The 20,822-nt window shown below is 41.7% G+C and overlaps 1 protein-coding gene across 1 annotated transcript in view; it reads left to right on the top strand.

Annotated features, from left to right (window-relative positions):
* Window positions 1–20,822, top strand: part of tcerg1l (transcription elongation regulator 1 like) — a 744,495-nt gene that overhangs the window by 80,268 nt on the left and 643,405 nt on the right. The window lies entirely within an intron of this gene.

Here is a 20,822-nt window from a genome sequence, read left to right as displayed (position 1 = left end):
GGGGAAACAGAAGTACATGTATAATATTTATCAAATTATAGCATATTTGTGTAATTCCTTCCATGAGCTTGTTGCCAGGTTTGAGGTCTTTGTCGTCAAACACTCTTTTCCTCAGACAACCATAGGCTGCGCTGGCACACTGGAGGCGATGCTGAGTTTCATTGTCGATGTCTGCCCTTGCTGAGAGGAGGTTCCCAAGGTATGAGAAATGATCCACATTGTCCAGTGGTTCGTCGTGGATCTTGATAGTTGGGGGGCAATGTTGCACTGCGGGAGCAGCATGATAGAGGACCTTTGTCTTCCAGATGTTTAGCTTAAGGCCCATTCTTTCATATGCCTCCATGAATGCATCAACGAGGGTTTGAAGCACGGCCTCTGAGTGTGCGCATATGCAAGCCTCGTCTGCATACTGCAGCTCGATGACAGAGGTTGGAGTGGCCTTGGTTCTGGACTGGAGGCAATGTAGGTTAAATAGTTTCCTGCTTGTCTTGTAGAGTAGATCTACTGCCACAGGGAGCTTGAAGCAGATGAAGTGGAGTGAAGGCAGCGACGAAGATGGAAAAGAGCGTTGGTGTGATGACACAGCCTCGCTTGACCACAGTTTGCACTCAGATTGGGTCAGCGGCAGATCCAGTGGCAAGGATTACAGCTTGCTTGTGGTCGTGCAGCAGGCAGAGGATGGTGACGAATTTCTCCGGTCAGCCAAATTTGAAGAGGATGTTCCATAATCCCTCCCAGTTGATAGAGTCGTAGAACTGAGTATCTACAGCCCTCTGGGATAGAGAATTCCAAAGGTTCACAACCTTTGAATGAAGAAATTTCTCCTCATCTTTTATCCTGAGACTATACAATGGGAAATGTGAGACGACCTTAAGAGGACCACTTTAAGAGGCTGGAGGTCACTGAAGGAAGTGATGCCGCATCACACATGACCAGGGAGTTGTGGGTGTAGCCTGACAAAGTTAATATTATGGGAAATAGCCTCACAGCATCTCCCCATCACTTTTGTACTCTGCCTCTATCTATAAAGCCCAGGATGCCACATTTTATTAACTAGTTTGCTAACCTGTCCTACTACCTTCAGAGATTTGTGCAGAAACATCCCAGGTCTCTCTTCTTGCACCCCTTTTTACATTGTACCATTTAACATGTATTGTCTAACAATCACTTGTGTGGTACCTCATTGAATCCCTTTTGAAAATCTAAATATACTGCATCCACTGGTTTGCCTTTCTCTACCCTACTAGTTGCCCCTTAAAAGACAAATAAATTTGACAAACATAAAACTGTGTTGAGTCTGCCTAATCATATTTACCATGTCGCTAATAATAGTTTCTAGCATTTTCCCTAGTCCTAATGTCAGGCTAACTGGCCTATAGTTTCCACTTTCTTTCTCCCTCCTTGCGTAGTGGGGTTACATTTACTACATTCCAATCCACAGGACCCATTCTAGAATCTTTGGAATTCTGGAAAATCAGATCAGTGCATCCACTGTCTCTGTAGCCATCTCCTATAAAACCCTAGGATGTAGTCCATCGGGTCCATGGGTTTTGCCAGCTTATACTCCTATTAATTTCTGCAGCATTTTGTTTACCAATATTAGTTACTTTAAGTTCCTCGCTCTCATTAGACCCTTGGTTCCCAGTAATTCTGGTTGTTAACTTCAAATATTTTAAATTAAAATGCAGAAGTAGAACTAGGCAGCACGGCTTCAAACTAGTAAAAGGGTACTTTTAGGAATGATATGAGAGATTTCTTCACATAAAGAGTAATAAACTTGTGGAATACTTTTCCAGATAGATAAAAGTCTTGATATCATTTAGAAAACAGTTCAATTTTAGAATGAAGGTGGCTGTTAGAATCTCTCTGGATCGATGAACTATAATCGATTAAATAGTCTTTCTTGTCTTTAATTACCTTGAGATCCTATGAGGATTTGTGAGTTCCTTTGCTTCTCCCCAAAAAACAAAGTAGAGATTGAATTCTTAAATTCAATCTTAAAGCCTCATTTCAGGCAAGCTTCACATTTAAGTTTTTTTGTAACTTGTTAAAAAATAGGAACTGCTCAGCTTTTGCTTCAAGGACAGTTAAACAGCATCGTTGATTAATAGATCAGTATTTGGTTGTTGATATTTAGAAATTAAAGCAAAGATTCTTTTTGGAGCCTGTATTTTTCTCAGTGTTAAGAATCATATATTTTTCTGTTTGTTTTTCCAAGTGATTTAAGCCAAACTGGAAGATGAATTTGAATTATTGGGTCACTCCTGATTAACCATGTCAAAAATCAGTTAAAAATGTACGTTATCCTGAGAAAGCGCGTGAGATTATTCTTTGTATTTAAAATTTGGAAGCATTATTCAGACAAACTTTGAGCATTTTATGAGTTAAGGTTTGTTAAAGGAAACACGGGTTTAAACTGTTCAGTTTTCTGTCCATTAACACCCTCTGTGCACTAATGCTTTGTCTTTCAGCACACCATTAACATACTGTTTGTCTTTGCTCCATGACCTTCTGGTCAGTTACTCTCTATGACCTTGTCCAATCAACACCTCTTTTGTGATCTCTTGTCTCACCCCCACTTTACTTGCTTAAAACCTTTTACATTTCTAATATTTGCCAGTTCTGATGAAGGGTCCCTGACCTGAAACATTAGCTCTGCTTCTCTCTCCACAGATGCTGCCAGACCTGCTGAGTATTTCCAGCATTTCTTGTTTTTATTACGGATTTATTAATGATGGTTTAAGGTAGCAAACATACTGAATGCTTTAATGTGATAGTGGAGCAAGCGATGGGAATGTACCTGATGACCCAAAGAGGAAGCTATCTGGGGCATACAGATGAGGCCCAGGGGTTAAGCATCCAGGTCTCATGCTGCCAAAGTTGGGGGGTTTGGCACTTGCCTTTTCCCTCACCACCTTCTGATTCCTGCTGCAGTTAAAGTCAGGGCTTAAGTGCTGGGTCTGCATCTCCCCTTGCTGCCAGCATAATGGTGTAGATGGTTCTGTCGCATTGCTACAGACCGGAGCTACCTTTCCTAATTATTTAAATGGTGTTTGGATGTGGCAGATGTGAGCCGTTAGGTTGGTGCTTTCAATGCTCCACTGCTGATGCTGTACCATGTTGGAGACTGTAGCAGGTATAATATGAACATAGATTTAATTTGAGCTGTCAACCTATAGACAGCCTCACATTGACATTCTTGTCACATTCTAAAGACCTTCTCTTCAACTGTTCGTAGAACTCATGAACATGAGAGGAAGCATTGACTCTGTCAACTACATCATGGAAAATGTGTTGTGTGATTGCCTCTAAGAGTGAAGTCCCTTTAAGATCGTAGTATGTTAATGAGCTAACTGCCAGGATGTAGTCATGTGACTACATGCCAGACTCACTCTGTAACTGTAACATCAAGAGGCAGGTCCTGTAAATAGTAGCTCTATACCGTATATAGTTGTTAGCTGTAAATAAACCTGTTTGAGATCTTCAGTCAACTGAACTCCACACATCTCATTTGTGTTGCATCAGACAGCATAAAAAGCTTCTCATTACAGGTGTCAGCTCTGGTGAGAGGACAGAATCCAAGATTGAAGACCACAGGAAAATAGCTTTAAAAACTACCGACAGCTAAAAGAGAGATAGTTAAAACAAATACTGGCCCAAACATAATAAAGAAGAAAAAAAATTCACCTCCAGCTGTAGAAGACAGAGCTGAATGGCAAGCTGCAAATCAATCACTGTGAGCCGTCGGTACAGGAATCCCCGTTGACAAAAGGTTGACAAGGTGTTTGCAAAGTTGAGTTTTTAAAAAGGTTCAGTAAAAGAAAAAAGCAAGAAAAACCCAATCCCTATCTCAGGCTGATCGAATGTTTTCAAAGGCTCCCTCAGGCTGATCAGGTCTGCGCAATTACACGAGGCTCCCAATAGTGAAAAGCGCGGGAATCCTCCATTCACACAGCTCGCAGCTAAAGCCATAAATAGAAATCCATTAAATAACTCAAATGCTGAACAGCTGTCACACACTCAGCCAAAGTTTAAAAAACTCATAAAACCACTCAAGCATGAAGAATCGCCTCTTGAATAGCTGAATCAACAAATCCTAGTCAACAAAAAGCACTTGAACTGCCTGCTCAACAACTGTATAAACAGACAGACTAGAGTACTGGAAGATAGATAAACAGACAAGCACTGCTAAACACCTGCTTCTGTCAATCAAACCAGCCAGTCTACAGAACAGAGATTTTTTTTAAATAGGGAAAACATTAGAGTCACAGAACCAGGTCTTGAAGCAGGTTCTTAAAGCAAGTTTTAAAGCAAAAGAACAGCAGGAAGATGGATACCAGTTTTTCCAGCAAGAACTGGAAAGCCTTGGATATCCTATCCAAGAATGCTTTACAGACCAAGTAATTGCAGAACCAGAAAAGTAAGCTGTAAAAATAATGATGGCAATTGGAAATGAGGGATTGCACAGAATCAATACCTCTGGATTGTCTGAATAGGACCAGAATGATCCCGCAAGGATATGGAAAGTGCTGGAAGATCAGCACCGATTGAGAGTGAATTTTCAAATTCACTGCCTGGAATTGATGTCCTACAGGCAACAGCCAAAGGAACCAATAGACCAGTTTGTCAGTAGATGTCGTAGCAAGGGCAACAAATGCAACTTCTCAGAAACTGAGCTGTCAGACTGAATATTGGAGCTGGTGATCGGATTAACACCCATTGAAGCATTTTAGAAAGACCTCGAGGAAAAAGAAAGGTCACAGCATTGCTGGAAGATGGTAGGAAATACAAAGCCATTGTAGCTGGACAACAGAACCTGCAAGTACTAGGTGCAACCAATAATATTGGCGCCATAACCAGTTTGAAAAGAGCAAAGAAGCTGTGTGGTAAGTGTGGTCTGTCTCACCCATGGCGAAATTGCCCTGCATTTCGAGACTTGTGAAAGGCGTGCGGTGTAAAAGGAAACTGGGCCCACCTATGCAGAAATTCTGGCTCCAAGGACGCAGCCAGAAGTCATGGTTGGACACAAACAAACAGACAACAGAGCATTAGCAGCAAGCAAAAGGGGCAGAGACCTGTATAAACGCAAGCCGATATATGAAGTCCACAGAAAACCAGACCTCAGACAAGACCCAGAGAGAAGTAATTTTCAGACAGAAGACACACAGGCATTCCACATTGTGAACCTGACGCATCACATTGATGAAATCCAACAACTGGAAGCTTTCACCACTATTAACATCACGTGCCCAAAGAAAGCTGGCAAACATACACTCAAGGTCAAGATTGACACCGGCGCCAGTGCAAATATCCTACCAATCTGAATCCTCAAAGATATGTACCAGAGTCGTTGGAAATCCATGATACAACCAGCAACTGCCAAGTTATTTGCATATAATGGGTCAACCATCCCTTGCAGTGGCACACTAACAATGCAAAGGAGATACGATTAGTCAGCGTGGAAACCACCTAGTAGACATGAGCAGACCAGCAATGGAAGGTCTACCAGCATGTAAGGACCTCAGCATCATAACTATCTACAAGACCATTGCCAAGGAGAAATCTCCAAGGACCAGAACCTGCTCACAGACTCTGACCAGCATGCAGTCTGGAAACCCAGCAACAGCACAACTATGCCACACCTTCACTTCTGCTCTCTAGAGAACTGTCAGCACCACAATGAGCCAGAATGGACAGGTATCTCCATGAGATCAAGTACTCTTCCCCCAACAAGTCCTTGATGTTGAGCCCCAAGCCTTTAGACACACAGGATGCAATGTCCTGAGGAGGCAGAGGAGGAATGAGTTGAAGCACTGTTATTGGATCTTCAGGATGAGATGCCGGAGCTTTCCAAGAATGACAACGCTTCAGAAATGGTCATTTTGAGAAAAGCAAGAGAGTATGTTAGCAGGCTGAAGGCAGAGCAACAAAAACTGAATGCAGAGAGGGAGAAATTTCAGAAAAAATAGCCACAGATGAGACGCAAACTCCCTGAGCAAGAGTTTTCAAACCACCAAGACAATTTATGGACTTTTGAGATGCTATATTTGTAAACTTCACAATCTCTATCCTTGTATAAATAGTTTTGATATTATCTAATTTTGTGTATATTTACTTTCAGCATAGTATCATTGGAAAGAAGGGGGACGTTGTGTGATTGCCTTTAAGATCTTAATATGCTAAGGAGCTAAGTGCCAGGACATAGTCATGTGACAACATGCCAGTCTCACTATAACTGTAACACCAAGAGGCAGGTCCTGTAAATAGTAGCTCTGTACTGTATATAGTTGTTAGCTATTAATAAACCTGTTAGAGATCTTCAATCAACTGAACTCTATGCATCTCATTTATGTTGCATCAGAAAACATAAAAAACTTCTCATTACAAAATGCACATGGAGGACATTATTATTTCAATGAGTTGATCTTGCTGAATCTGGCAGTGTCAGCTCTGTACACATCTCACATGATTCCTTGTATGCATGCAGCAACCCTTACAGCTATTTTTCCCAGGATCATGCAACCGGCCCTGTGGAGCAATGATATATACCTTAAGTTCCTACAGCTAGTTTTTGCTGTCAAAGAATGTTGGGGGAATTATATCCTTTTAAAAGTTCTGGAAAGCCCTCGTGAAATGTTTTTTCATTTGCCATAATGTGTTGTGATGTCATAATACAATGTCAGTGTTATTACTGAGATTTTATTGAGTTGCATTTCAGAATAAACCTTCATGTTTTAGATCACGTCTTCATTCCTCTTCAAAATGCAGAAGATGAATGAACTCCCTTGATTCCAAATATCAGGTTTGCAGTGGAAGTCTGTTTTCAGTTTGAGAGCATCTTCAATCTGACAGCAGTCAGTTTAAATACTAATGGAATGTGACAGATTCCTTTTCCTTCTGAAATCTATGGTGATACCAAAATACTAATTACGCTTAGAGAATGACTGCATTATACTGCATTTACTTGGTCCCTGGTTGTGTTGCTCTTCCATAACAGCTGAAATATTAGTATTTACTCTGAAGTGTATGAAACTGACCTCTGCCCTGCTAAATGATCAAAAAGTATATGGAATTGTCACAACAAGTTCCGCAACAGGTGGCTTGAATGTTAACAAGAAACACCTAGATTTTGAATGTAATGGGCATTGGAGGCATTTTGGTGCCAATTCAATTCAGCTACCATTAAATTACTACTAAAATAGAACTCCAGTTACACTGTAGCACTAATGCTGCTGCTGATCAACTAAATTATTTAATCAGTTCAAATATTTCATATCCTTAGTGGGGTAGATAAATTGACCCCCAATAATGGGCAGAATTTTAGGAGTGCGCCGCAGTTTGCGGTGGCGCACTCTGATGACGGTGTGCATCCAGCGCGGATGTGCCGTCTCTGAGCCCCCACAATATTACACGCGGGAGGCTTATTTAAATGGAGGGGGCGGAACGGCCACCCCCGATGACGTAGAGGGGGCAGCAGCTGCATCCCAAGCAACGGCGTCTGGCACCACCGCGCAGGCATCGGCGCCATTTTTAAAAGGCTTTAAGCCCTTCATTTACATTTACATTTTTAAAGGTCCCACTTTGATAAAAATTTCAATAAAAGTTTAATTTAACTTTGAATCCCCTCTTCCCCACCCACCCCCCCGCCACTGAGTACTCAATAAATAAATTGACCTATCCCCCCCAAAAAACACTTTTTGATATTCCGAACTTTACCCCCGAACTACAGCTTTGACCCTCAACCCCTTCCCACCACCCCCACAAACAATAGGAGTAATTTTCCCTTCTCCTCCCACCACTCTGATAATTTCAGTCCTCCCCCCTCCACACCAGTGTTCTGCCTTGGAACTCCAAGTGGAGTTCCGAAGGCGCTCGAGTTGCAGCCGGCGCCTGTAATATCGGCGTGGGACAGCCACCGGGAGCAGATAAGGCAAGTAGCATCTTGTTTTAATTAATTCAAATATGTAAATGAAGGTGTGGGGGGGCCGCACCGAGGCCTCGCCGCCGCCGGTAAAATGCAGCAGGGCCTTCTCTGCGTCAGGGGTCGTGGTGAATCTCTCCCACAAGTATTTTATGGGCCCTCCAGCCATGACCCCCAACGTCAAGGGTAAAATTCAGCCCATTATGTTTGAGAACTTTAGAACCAGCGGACATGGTCTCATGTGTAAGAGAAGGAAGGTGAATTGACAGTTTACATGTAATGACTTTAGGCAGGAGGTGATGCCCAGATTACTCTATTTATTTGGTCAGGAAAGTGAGCTCCACTCAGCTGTATATCCCTTAATCTATTAACATGTAAGTATACAAGATGGCTAGAATAGTTTGGTAAACTAGGTTTGCAGGCTGGTCAGTTTACTGGCACAACACTTTGGCTTCCAGATATACTTGTTAGTGGGCTGGTCAGCATGCTGGCTCAACTCTTTGGCCTCCAATTAGGCTTCTTGGGGTAACCTCAAAGATCACTTGCTTCTGAAGCTGGTACTGAATATGCTAAGCCCCGATATTCTCATATGAAACTCAGTTTTAAACAGCTCTGATATTTCATTGACATTGTAGCATGCAGGCAAAGCCAACTACTTGTCTTTCTTTTCTTTTATGTTTTTATAATTACATTTTGTCTTGATCATTTTGGCAATTTTTTTTGGAACTGCAGTCTTCAGTTGCATGTGCATGACAAAGCTTGTCAAGGTTTTGTTTTTCGCTATTTTTCCCATTCTGGCGAATGATTGGTTGTGATTTGCTCCACACTGAGCTGTATTTTCACTTTCTTTTGAGATGTAGCATAATTGATGCATCTCTTCGTTTATTGATGTACAGACTCTATCTGGGAGTGATTATACCATATAGAGCTGCAGGATCGAAGCTCAGATTGATATTTCCCTAGTTCCAAGCAAAGGGGCGGCACAGTGGCGCAGTGGTTAGCACTGCAGCCTCACAGCTCCAGCGACCCGAGTTCAATTCTGGGTACTGCCTGTGTGGAGTTTGCAAGTTCTCCCTGTGTCTGCGTGGGTTTCCTCCGGGTGCTCCGGTTTCCTCCCACAGCCAAAAAGACTTGCAGGTTGATAGGTAAATTGGCCATTATAAATTGCCCCTAGTATAGGTAGGTGGTAGGGAAATATAGGGACAGGTGAGGATGTGGTAGGAATATGGGATTAGTGTAGGATTAGTATAATGTGTGGTTAATGGTCGGCAAAGACTCGGTGGGCCAAAGGGCCTGTTTCAGTGCTGTATCTCTAAATGAAAATCTACAAAAAATCTAAAATCAAAGGTAATCTACAACTGCTTGGATTGGCCTATATCCAGTGGATGATTTATCCTATTTTGTTTTGGCAGTTGTGTTTCGCCATGCTAGAGGGATTCAGCACCTTGCTGTTAGCAGTGAAAGTTCACCAAATCTGTATTCCATAGGGGATTCTTGGACCTAGAAATTCAGCAGTGTCCATTGACACAGTTGCCAGTGTCCATTAGTGCTTCAACCACAGAGTGCTAACAGCCCATGTTCAAATGGGGAGATCTAGGGAGCATGGGATTTTGGCCTTAGACCTCATTATTATGTAGAATGTGCAGGGGAAGGAGCCTGCACAGGTTCAAGCGCTAATGTCAGGCCTTGGGATCTGCAGTATTGTAGGGTGTGTCCCTGGGTGCGATCCTAGAAGGCTAGGAGGTTGGGAAAGAACATTGCAAGGGTCTGTAGTAGTGTTGCTGGGCCTCAGGCTGCAATCATTAAGGGGTGGGTAGGAAGGTTGGGAAAGAACATTGCGGGGTTCTAGTGTATTATAGTATTGTTAGTCGTGCCTTGAAATGTGATTTTGGGGATGGCTACTACGTCAAGACCAGGGCAGGGTGGAAGATCAGGGAGGCCTGGAAGTCAAACTTAGGAGTGAGGTCTTGGGATGGATAATGGCAGTGATTAAGGTGAGAACTAACCTCTTTTTCATTCCATGGAGCTTAGTATTAGTTTTCCTGGAGACGATCAGAATTGGTGTTGGCTGCCTCATGGAGCAAACCAAAGTTACAAGAGGGAGCAGAAGTGGTGCTCAGCCCCTTTAGTTGCATCTGTTAACAGCCTAACACCTGCTTCTGATATAGGTAAAGGACACATCTTGTTTGGCCCTTAGCAAAATGGCATCTGGAGCAGCCCGCACCAGAATTGCACGCATGCAGTGCGGACTCCGTTTTCAACACAAAGCGGTACCTATAGTGTCAAAAACCCTGGCACAACAGAGCCAAATTTCTCCCCCTTGGTCTCTGCAAGTTGGCCCACAAGCATGGGATGGTATGCAGTTTTGAGGCCAATTATGGTTATTGAATTGCTGCACTGAATGATTGGATGTGACAGAAAGAAGGGAGGGCAGACCAATTTGCAGGGCATGGCATTACCGCACTGGCTTCTTTCCAGATTCATCTTTGAATGACTGATGTGCTCCTACATTTTGCCAGTGTTTATAAAGGGGAGCTACGACAGCTGAGTGAGTTGGCCGACATCAGCCATGGATTCTGTTGCATCCAGATCCAACCATTCTGAGCAGGGATCCAGAATAATACAAAAGCCTTGAACAATATTTAGATCTTTTTAGATCCATTCCTCTGTCTTCTGATTTCATCCTCAGGAGTGCAAAGACCAACTGAGATGCATGGGCTAGTGCAACTCACATTGCTATCTTTGAGTAGATAGGTGAACAGGACTTGCACTGTGTCCTGGTCACCCATCGTGCTGACCTACATTGGCTTCCGGTGAAATAACTCCTTGATTTAAAAATCCTCATTCTTAATTTTGAACCCCTCCATGGCCTCATCGCTCCCTATCTCTGTAATCTCTTCCAGCTCTACAACCCTCCAATTCTGGCCTTTCAAGAATCCTGGATTTTAAGCAATCCATCATTGGCATTCAGCTGCCAAGGCCCTCAGCTCCAGAATTCCCTCCTCAACCCTTACCACCTCTCTGCCTCTTATTTCTTTTCAGACACTCCTTAAAATGTACCTCTTTGACCAAGCTTTTGGTCATCTGCCCTAATATGTGGCTTGGTGTCTAATTTTGTTTGGTAATGCTCCTGTGAAGCACCTTGGAAACTTTTATTACATTAAATGCATTGTATAAATACAAATTGTTGTCGATGCATTTCCTTGTTATGATAAAGCTGTACTCCTCCCCTCTACATCACTGATGTGTAATTAATAAGTAACATATAACCTAATACCTTTTCAACTTCTTTCACTGTAGCCATAACAAGACTGAAAGTTTCAATGGTTTTTACATAATAATCTCCGAATACAGGTTCTGTGGAGAGTTTCTCTGATTACTATCTTTAGCAAAATGGCAAAACAAAATTTTGATCATATGGGTACCCATCAGATACTCCTGACAAATGGCATATGTGTTCTACTTTCCTGAATCTTGGAGAAGTGCAGTTTTGGGAAAAGAAGTTTGAAAATCACCCCTTATAAAGTGGGTGACTAAGGGCACCTGAAAGTTGTTTTCCTGAGGCACCTGGAACACCCCTCCCCTCTTTGGTCAGTCTTTCAACAGATTTTCTAGTCATTTCAGTGGACAAGTGCCGTAAATGCACCTCTAGTGGGGTGAGCACCTCCCTCTTTAAATGAAGTGACCTTACAAAGGTTGACAGGGTCAGCCTTGGAAGTGCATCTGAGTTTTTAGGCTAACGTACCCCCTTGGAACTTCAGGGCAAGATTATCACAGTTTTTTTGTCAGATTGTTCTGGAATTTTGCCTGGTAATGAAAGAAGAAGCTTATAAATGTTAAAGAATATTGAGAGACAGATCCTGGATACAATATGAAAAATAATGGCAAATAAATATCCTAAATCATCTTAGGATTTACAAGATTGAGTTCCAGAATCCTGGGATAAAAATAGGCATTTATGAGTGTAAACCCTACTTGACAGTGGTTTTGGACCTTGCAATTGGACAAAATAGTAAATATAGAAAATCTTCCTGCTACATTTATAACACGAGAGAAAATCCTTCCCCTTTATCACTAGTTTGTATGAGTGTTTCCTTCAACACATACTCTTTATTTTGTTTCCCTGCATTTTAAACTGATCAGATATATATGCCTATTAAACATTTGACATATTAAAACTTGATTTTTTTTTCTTTTGAAACATATGGAAATAGATGATACTTATTTTTTGTAAAACAAGGCAAGACTGGTCAACGTAGGTGCTTCCTCCTCATGCTCTTCTTGTCAACAGGTGAAGCTACATGAGAGATCCAAGTATGATGTGTTTCTGAGCATGCTTTTTTAATGTTCTGTAGTGACCTAGCAGATTTAAGGTCAAATTTAATCTTTAAACCGTGGTACAATTATTCAATAGGATAGATACAAAGTAACTATTTTTCCGATGGGGTAATCCTCAGCAAGAGAATGTAATCTTAAAATTGGAGCTGAGCCATTTAAGAGCAAAATCAGGAAACATTTTTCATGCAAAGAGTAGTAGCAATCTGGAACTCACTTTCCCCCAAAAAGCTGTGGACGCTAGTTCATTTGAAATTTTCAAGACTGACATCAACCAATTTTTTTTGGGTAGGAGTATCTAGAGATATGGAGCAAAGGCTCCATATGTTGTTCAGGTTAGCAATTTTCTAACTGAATGGCAGAACAGGCTTGAGGGGCTGAATGGCCTGCTCTTATTCCTGTGTTCCTATATGATACGTACCCAAACTCATGCAAACACTGAATGGCTAGAGGGAAGAAGTTGGAGGTGACAGTGTTGGCAGGATGGAGGGGGGGGGGGGGGGGGCGGGATGGTGGCTGTGTTCAGAATATTGCTTGAATATACCTTGTGCATCTTTTGTGCCCAATTTCTTCTGATGGCATATTTCCAGTGCATTGCATTTTGTTTACTAGAGTGCTGGTGCACATTTTGGGGTAAATTATCAGCGTTTGCTAAAAATCATAGGCAAATGTGCCTGATTTTCTGATGTGCATCAGATGATATGAAGACAAAAAACTACTCCTTTGATCTATAACCTCATTAGTCCAAAATGAATGGAAAATATTTAAATGAATATCTGGTGTATCTTCCCAGCTTTTGTGCAGTAATTACACTCTTTGCCTTCAATGCAGTTTGAATCTGTGCAAGGGAAGCTCCAGGTGCAATAGAACACTAAAAGAGGAACATTGTTCACTTTTTGTATTCTAACTTTTACAATATATTTTTTGTATTGTGTTCTATATTTCTGAAATGTTTCTTTTTTTGGGAGGACAATATTTATTCACTGAGTACAGTAAGTTTGTTTCAAATAATTGGAAAACTCTTGACCATTGTTCTGTGCTAAGTCAGCATAAACTGGGCTGAAAATTAAACATTTTCAGGATTCCACCAAAGCAGGATCAAGTAGAAAATCAGGGCTCATAAAAAGGAGTGATTCCAAAAATTACTTTCCTGAGAGCTCATCAAGCATATAGGTGCAATCTACAGAGTTCCTTGGTGAGCACTATGTCAAGTTAAAGTTAAACCGAACTGGGATGTAGCCCGGCACCTGAGCCACTTCAAAAGTACCTGCTATTATGCCACTAAGCCATAGCTGCAGGCTTTAGCACACATACTGGCCAATGACTGAGGACACTTGCCATTGCAGGTTCTGTATCAAAGCTGAATCAGTTGCAGGTCATTGCCATCGAATGCAAGGATACCTGCAGAAACCTTGTAACACAGGCATGGCACTTCCAGTACCAGTCAAGGTCACCATTGCCCTCAGTGTTCTGCCTCAGCTCATTTCAGCTGTATTGGCAAGTTGAAAAACACATTGGATAATTAAGATATGCAGTCAAAATTATTGAGCTTTACTTCATAAAACACATAAAAGGCTGTTTCGCAGACACTGAAATATTCTTCATTTTGTAGTAACTGGTGCCAGGCAAGAACTTAGAACTATTACCACCCCCAACATCAAACATGTGATTGAAGCATCGTTAGTACAGCCAGCACTATTGCTTTCTTCTCACTGAAAAGCAAACAGTAGAATGATGCGGCTGTCCAGTTTCACGACACTGTGGTATTTGAGAAGGCACATTGGTGGTCATGAGGCCAGCAGGTTCCTGCTGTTCTGCTACCATTTGCCCCTGCTTAACTTTCTAGGTGTCATTCATTAGGGGCCTTAATGGAAATAGTGTTCATGCAAGTTCTTTAATGTTTGAATACTTGTGAATGCAGATATTTTTCATCAGCTGATACCAAAATTCCGAACATCCAAACTGAAACTAATTATCAGAAATTGTGTTTCACAAATAGGAAATTAGCTCTATAATTTTGTTCACAAGGAAATGGTAAAGATGGCATTCTTTTGACTAGCTATTTCTTCACAGGCTTACTTCCTAGCTTATGAATTGGAGGTTGGGGGTGGTAATATTTATTTAGAGATACAGCTCCGAAACAGGCCCTTCGGCCCACCGAGTCTGTGCTGACCATCAACCAGCCATTTATACTAATCCTACACTAATCCCATATTCCTACCACATCCCCACCTGTCCCTATATTCCCCGACCACCGACCTATACTAGGGGCAATTTATAATGGCCAATTTAATAGTTCTAAGTTCTTGCCTGGCACTAGTTACTACAAAATGAAGAATATTTCAGTGTCTGCGAAACAGCCTTTTATGTGTTTTTACAAGGTAAAGCTCAATAATTTTGACTGAATATCTTAATTATCCAATGTGTTTTTCAACTTGCTTTAAATTGTGAAAAAGCAATCTAATTCTATGCTTCCATCAGGATTGTTACAAATCCACTTCATCCTTTGTTATCCATGGTTGTAAATATAATAAAACATTAAATTGCTTCTCTATACTCTGGATGAATCTTCAATTGCAATGTGCTATTCTCCACAATTTCAGAAGGGCATCAGCAGATATTTATGTGAAGAAGTAATGTCTTTTCCACAAAATTATATGTTCTATTTATGTAAGACCTTTGGGAGTTTTTTGAGCAGTGGTAGATGTGTATACGTTAAACAGGTTGATGAAATGAATTGGAAACAAAGATACTGTTGTCTTGTGATCTTTTAAACTGACAACCTATTTTTAATCTACTGAAGCAAACAGAATGGTAACAATAACTTGAACGTTCTATTAAATTAAACATTGGAATATTAAGAAGAGTCTTAAAATGTTGACAAAAATAGTAGAAAGCCTAAGGGTTGGAAGGGTTTGAAAAATCAGCAAAAGATAACCAAGAAATTAATAAAGAGGAAGAAAATAGAATGGGAGTACATAAAAAGGAAAAAGATTAGCAAAAGTAAACATGGGTCCCTTAAAGGAAGAGACAGGAAAAATTATAATAGAGTATAAAGAAAAGGCAGAGGTGTTCAAAAAATATTTTGAGTCTGTCTTCACAGTAGAAGACACAAAGAATATACTAGAAATTGTGAGGAACCAAGGATCCAATGAGGAACTTAAAGTAATTAATATTAGTAAAGAAAAAGTACTGAAGAAATTAATGGGATTAAAACCCCTGGATCTGATGGCCTACATCCTAGAGTTTTAAGAGAGATGCCTGTAATGATAGTGGATGTATTGATTTTGATTTTCCAGAATTCCCTGGATTCTAGATTGGTCCCGATGGATTGGAAGGTTGCAAAAGTAACCCTGCTATTCAAGAAAGGAATGAGAGAGAAAACAGGGAACTACAGGCCAGTTAGCCTGACATCAGTAGTCGGGAAAATGCTATAATCTATCAATATGGTCATAGTAACACGGCACTTAGAAAATCACAATATGATTAAGGAGAGTTAGCATGGTTTTATGACAAGCCCATTACAGTTTTTTGAGGGTGTAACCAGCAGGATAGATATGGGGGAACCAGTGGATGTAGTATATTTGGATTTTCAGGAGGCATTCAGCGAGGTACCACACAAGAGGTTGTTACACAGGATTAGGGCTCATGGAATTGTGGGGCAATATATTAGCATGGATTGAGGATGGGTTAATGGATAGAATCATAGATATTTGTAGTGTGGAAGGAGGCCATTCGACCCATCCAGTCCACGCTGGCTGACAAGGAACCATCCAGCCTAATCCCACTTTCCAGGTTTTGGTCCACAGCCTTGTAGGTTACAGCACTTCAAGAGCATATATAAGTACTTTTTAAATGTTATTAGGGTTTCTGCCTCTCTGACCTTTTCAGACAGTGAGTTCTACACCACCCTTGGGGTGAAAAAAAATTCCCCTTGAATCCCCTCTAAACCTCTTATCCTAAATATAGACCCCTCAATATAGACCCCTCTACAAGGGGACTAGGGCCTTCCTATCCACTCTATATAGACCCCTGACAATTCTAGACACTACACTTGTCTCCCCTCAGCCTTCTCTGTTCCAAAGAAAACAACCATAGCCAATCCATTCTTTCCTCATAACTAAAATTCTCCAGTCCAGGCAACATCTTTGTAAACCTCCTCTGTACTCTTTCAAGTGGAATCACAACTTTTTTATAATGTGGTGACCAGAACTGCATGCAGTAAGTACTCTAGCAGTGGCCTAACTAGTGTTTTATACAGTTCAAGCATAACTTCCCAGCTATTTATATTCTATGCCTCGGCTAATAAAGGCAAGTATCCCATATGTCTTCTTGAAAAACCTTATCTATCTGTCCAGCTACCTTCAGGGATCTGTGGACATGCACTCCAAGGTCCCTCTGTTCCTCTACACTTCTCAGTATCCTACCATTTATTGTATATTCCCTTGCCTTGTTATCCTTCCCCAAATACATTACCTCATACTTCCCTGGATTGAACTCCATTTGCCACTGTTCTGCTCACCTGACTTCTTCTTCTTTGGCCTCCTTGTCTCGGGAGACAATGGGTAAGTGCCTGGAGGTGGTCAGTGGTTTGTGGAGCAGCGCCTGGAGTGGCTATAAAGGCCAATTCTAGAGTGACAGACTCTTCCACAGGTTCTGCAGATAAAATTGGTTGTCAGGTCTGTTACGCAGTTGGCTCTCCCCTTGTGCAACTGTTTTTTTTCCTGCCAACTGCTAAGTCTCTTCGACTCACCATACTTTAGCCCCGCCTTTATGGCTGCCCGCCAGCTCTGGCGATCGCTGGCAACTGACTCCCACGACTTGTGATCAATGTCACAGGACTTCATGTCGCGTTTGCAGACGTCTTTAAAGCGGAGACATGGACGGCCGGTGGGTCTGATACCAGTGGCGAGCTTGCTGTACAATGTGTCCTTGGGGATCCTGCCATCTTCCATGCGGCTCACACGGCCAAGCCATCTCAGGCACCGCTGGCTTAGTAGGGTGTATATGCTGGGGATGTTGGCCTCCTCGAGGACTTCTGTGTTTGAGATACGGTCCTGCCACCTGATGCCAAGGATTCTCCAGAGGCAGCGAAGATGGAATGAATTGAGACGTCGCTGTTGGCTGACATACGTTGTCCAGGCCTCGCTGCTGTAGAGCAAGGTACTGAGGACATAGGCTTGATACACTTGGACTTCTGTGTTCCGTGTCAGTGCGCCATTTTCCCACACTCTCTTGGCCAGTCCATTAGTCCATTGATATCTTCCTGCAGTCTACAGCTTTCTTCTTCATTATCAATCACATGGCCAATTTTTATATCGTCTGCAAACTTCTTAATCACACTCCTATATTCAAGTCCAAAACATTGATATACACCACAAAAAACAAAGTACTGAGCCTGGTGGAAATCAACCGGAAACAGCCTTCCAGTCACAAAAACACCCATCAACCATTACCCTTTGCTTCCTGCCTCTGAGTCAATTTTGGATCCAACTTGCCACTTTGCCTTGGATCCTATGGGCTTTTACTTTCGTGAACAGGCTGCAATTTGGGACTTACCAAAAGCCTAGCTAAAATCTACATAGACAACATTAAATGCACTGTCATCATTGACCTTCCTTCTTACCTCCTCCAAAAATTCACTCATCTTAGTCAGGTACAACCTTCCCTTAACAAATCTATGCTGACTGCCTCTGATTAATCTGTGTCTTTCTAAATGAAGATTTAAGCTGTCCCTCAGAATTTTATCAATAATTCTCCAACCACCGAAGTTAGGCTGACTGGTGTGTAATTACTTGGTTTATCCCTTTTTCCCTTTGTAAACAATGCACAACATGAGCTGTCCTCCACTCATTTGGCACTACACCTGTAGCCAGAGAGGATTGGAAAAGATGGTCAGAGCCTCTGCTATTTCTTGCTTCCCCTAACAGCCTAGGATACATTTCATTTGGGCCTGGGGATTTATCCACTTTCAAAGATCTTAACCCCTTAATATTTTCCCTCTTACTATATAATTTCATGTAATATTTCACACTTCTCCATGATTGCAATGTCCATATTGTCCCTCTCTTTTGTATTCATTAAGAACCATACCAACATCCTCCACCTCCACAAACAGGTTACCCTATTGGTCCCAAATAAGCCCTACTCTATCCTTAGTTATCATCTTACTTTTTATGTATTTATGAAAAATCTTTTCCTTGATTTTACTTGCCAATATTTTTTCATGCCCTGTCTTTGCTTTCTTAATTTCCTTTTTAATTTCACCCTACACTTTTTAAACTCCTCTAGGTTTTCAGCAGTATTGAGCCCTTGGTATCTATCATAAGCTTCTCTTTTTTTTCTTTATCCTCTCCTTTAAGCGCTTGACATCTAAGGGGGCTCTGGGTTTGTTAGTCCAACTTTTTTCTTTGAGGGAGCATACTTGCTCTGATCCCTCACTAGCTCATCCTTGAATGCCTCTGACTGATCTGGCACTGATGTACCAACAAGTAGCTGTTTCCAGTCCACTTTAGCGAAATCACACCTCAGCTTAATAAAATTAGCTTTTCCCCAATTGAAACTTTTATTTCTGGTCTATCTTTGTCCTTTTCCATAACTACCCTAAATCTAACTGAATTAGGGCGGCACAGTGGCGCAGTGGTTAGCACCGCAGCCTCACAGCTCCAGCGACCCGGGTTCAATTCTGGGTACTGCCTGTGTGGAGTTTGCAAGTTCTCCCTGTGTCTGCGTGGGTTTCCTCCGGGTGCTCCGGTTTCCTCCCACATGCCAAAGACTTGCAGGTTGATAGGTAAATTGGCCATTATAAATTGCCCCTAGTGTAGGTAGGTGGTAGGGAAATGTGGGGATGTGGTAGGAATATGGAATTAGTGTAGGATTAGTATAAATGGGTGGTTGATGCTCGGCACAGTCTCGGTGGGCCGAAGGGCCTGTTTCAGTGCTGTATCTCTAAATAAAAAAAAAAATGATCATACCCACCAAAGTGCTCCCCAGCTAATACCCCTTCCACCTGCCGAGCTTCATCCCCTATATGAAAGTCCAGAACTGCCCCTTTTTTATAGAGCTTGTTACATACTGGCTAAAAAAAAGTTCTCCTGAATGCATTTTAAGCATTCTGCTCCCTCTGTGCCTTTCACATTAATTCTATTCCAGTTAATATTAGAATAGTTGAAATCTCCCACAATTACTGCCCTATTGTTTTTGCACTTCTCAGAGATTTGCATACATATTTGTACTTCTACCTCCCTCTGATTGCTTTTAGGTTCTATAGTATACTCCCAATAGTGTGATTGCCCCTTTTTTTGTTCTTCAGTTTCGCCCATATGGCTTCATTTGATGATCCTTCGACCATATTGTCCATCCTCACAGCTATAATTGTTTCTTTAATCAATATTGTGACCCTTCTCTCCTCTTCTAGCCCCTCTCTATCTCACCTGAAAACTCTGTAACCAGAAATGTTGAGCTGCCGTTCCTGCCCTTCTTTCAGCCATGTCTCAGTAATAGCTATAATATCATACTCCCATGTGATAATCTGTGCTCTCAGCTTATCTGCCTTATTGCCTGGACTTCTTGCACTGAAGTATATACCATCTGGAACTGCCGAACTCCCTTTTGTCTATTTTCTAGCCTTTGTTTTCTTTGCCTTCCAAACATGATTACTAATTTTCTGTCTTCATTTTCAATTTTTCATCTCTCCCTTCTGAATCTACTCTCAGATTCCCACCCCCCTGCCAAGCTAGTTTATAACCACCCCTACAGCCCTAGAAAAACCCCTGCTGGGATATTGGTCCCAGCCCTGTTGAGGTGCAACCCATATGGCTTGTCCAAGTCCCACTTCCCCAGACTCAAGAATGCCTCAAGAATCTGAAGCCCTCCCTCCTACACCATATCTCCAGCCATGTATTCATCAGCTTTATCTTCCTATTTCTGTACTCAGTAGCGCATGGCACCAGGTGTAACCCAGAGATTACTACCTTTGAGAAAACCGAGTATGAATAAATGGGTCATTTTCAGGATGGCAGGGTACAGCTAGAGAAGTGCCATAAGGATCAGTGTTTGGGCCTCAGGTATTTATAATCTATATCAAAGACTTAGATGAGGAGACTGCATGTAATGTATCCAAGTATAACGAAGATACAAAGTTAGCTGGAAGTAAACAGTGAGGAAGACACAAGCAGGCTGCAGAAGTATATGGAGCTTGTAAAAGCTCTTCTCTATCAATAAAGTGAAAATATCCAGTTTGGTAGAACGAGTGGAAAAGCAGAATTTTTTTAAAAGCTGAAAGACCAGTTGGTCTTCAGAGGAATTTGGGGATGCTCGTACAAAAATCACTGTCAGTTAACGTGCTGGTACAGCAAGCAATTCAGAAAGCAAAGCCTTTATTGCCAGGGTCTTGGAACATATAAATAAGAAAGTCTTGCTGCAATTGTCCAATGCTTTGGTGAAAACACACCTGGTGTACTGTTATAGATTTGGAAGGAAGGATATACTTGCCTTAGAAGGGATGCAATGAGGATTCACTGATTCCTGAGATGAGAGTCCGATGAGCAGCGATTGAGTAGAATGG

The sequence above is a fragment of the Heterodontus francisci genome, chromosome 20 (assembly GCF_036365525.1).
Source record: "Heterodontus francisci isolate sHetFra1 chromosome 20, sHetFra1.hap1, whole genome shotgun sequence".
NCBI classification, from domain to species: Eukaryota; Metazoa; Chordata; class Chondrichthyes; order Heterodontiformes; family Heterodontidae; genus Heterodontus; species Heterodontus francisci.
This window is presented reverse-complemented; position numbering and strand designations above follow the sequence as displayed.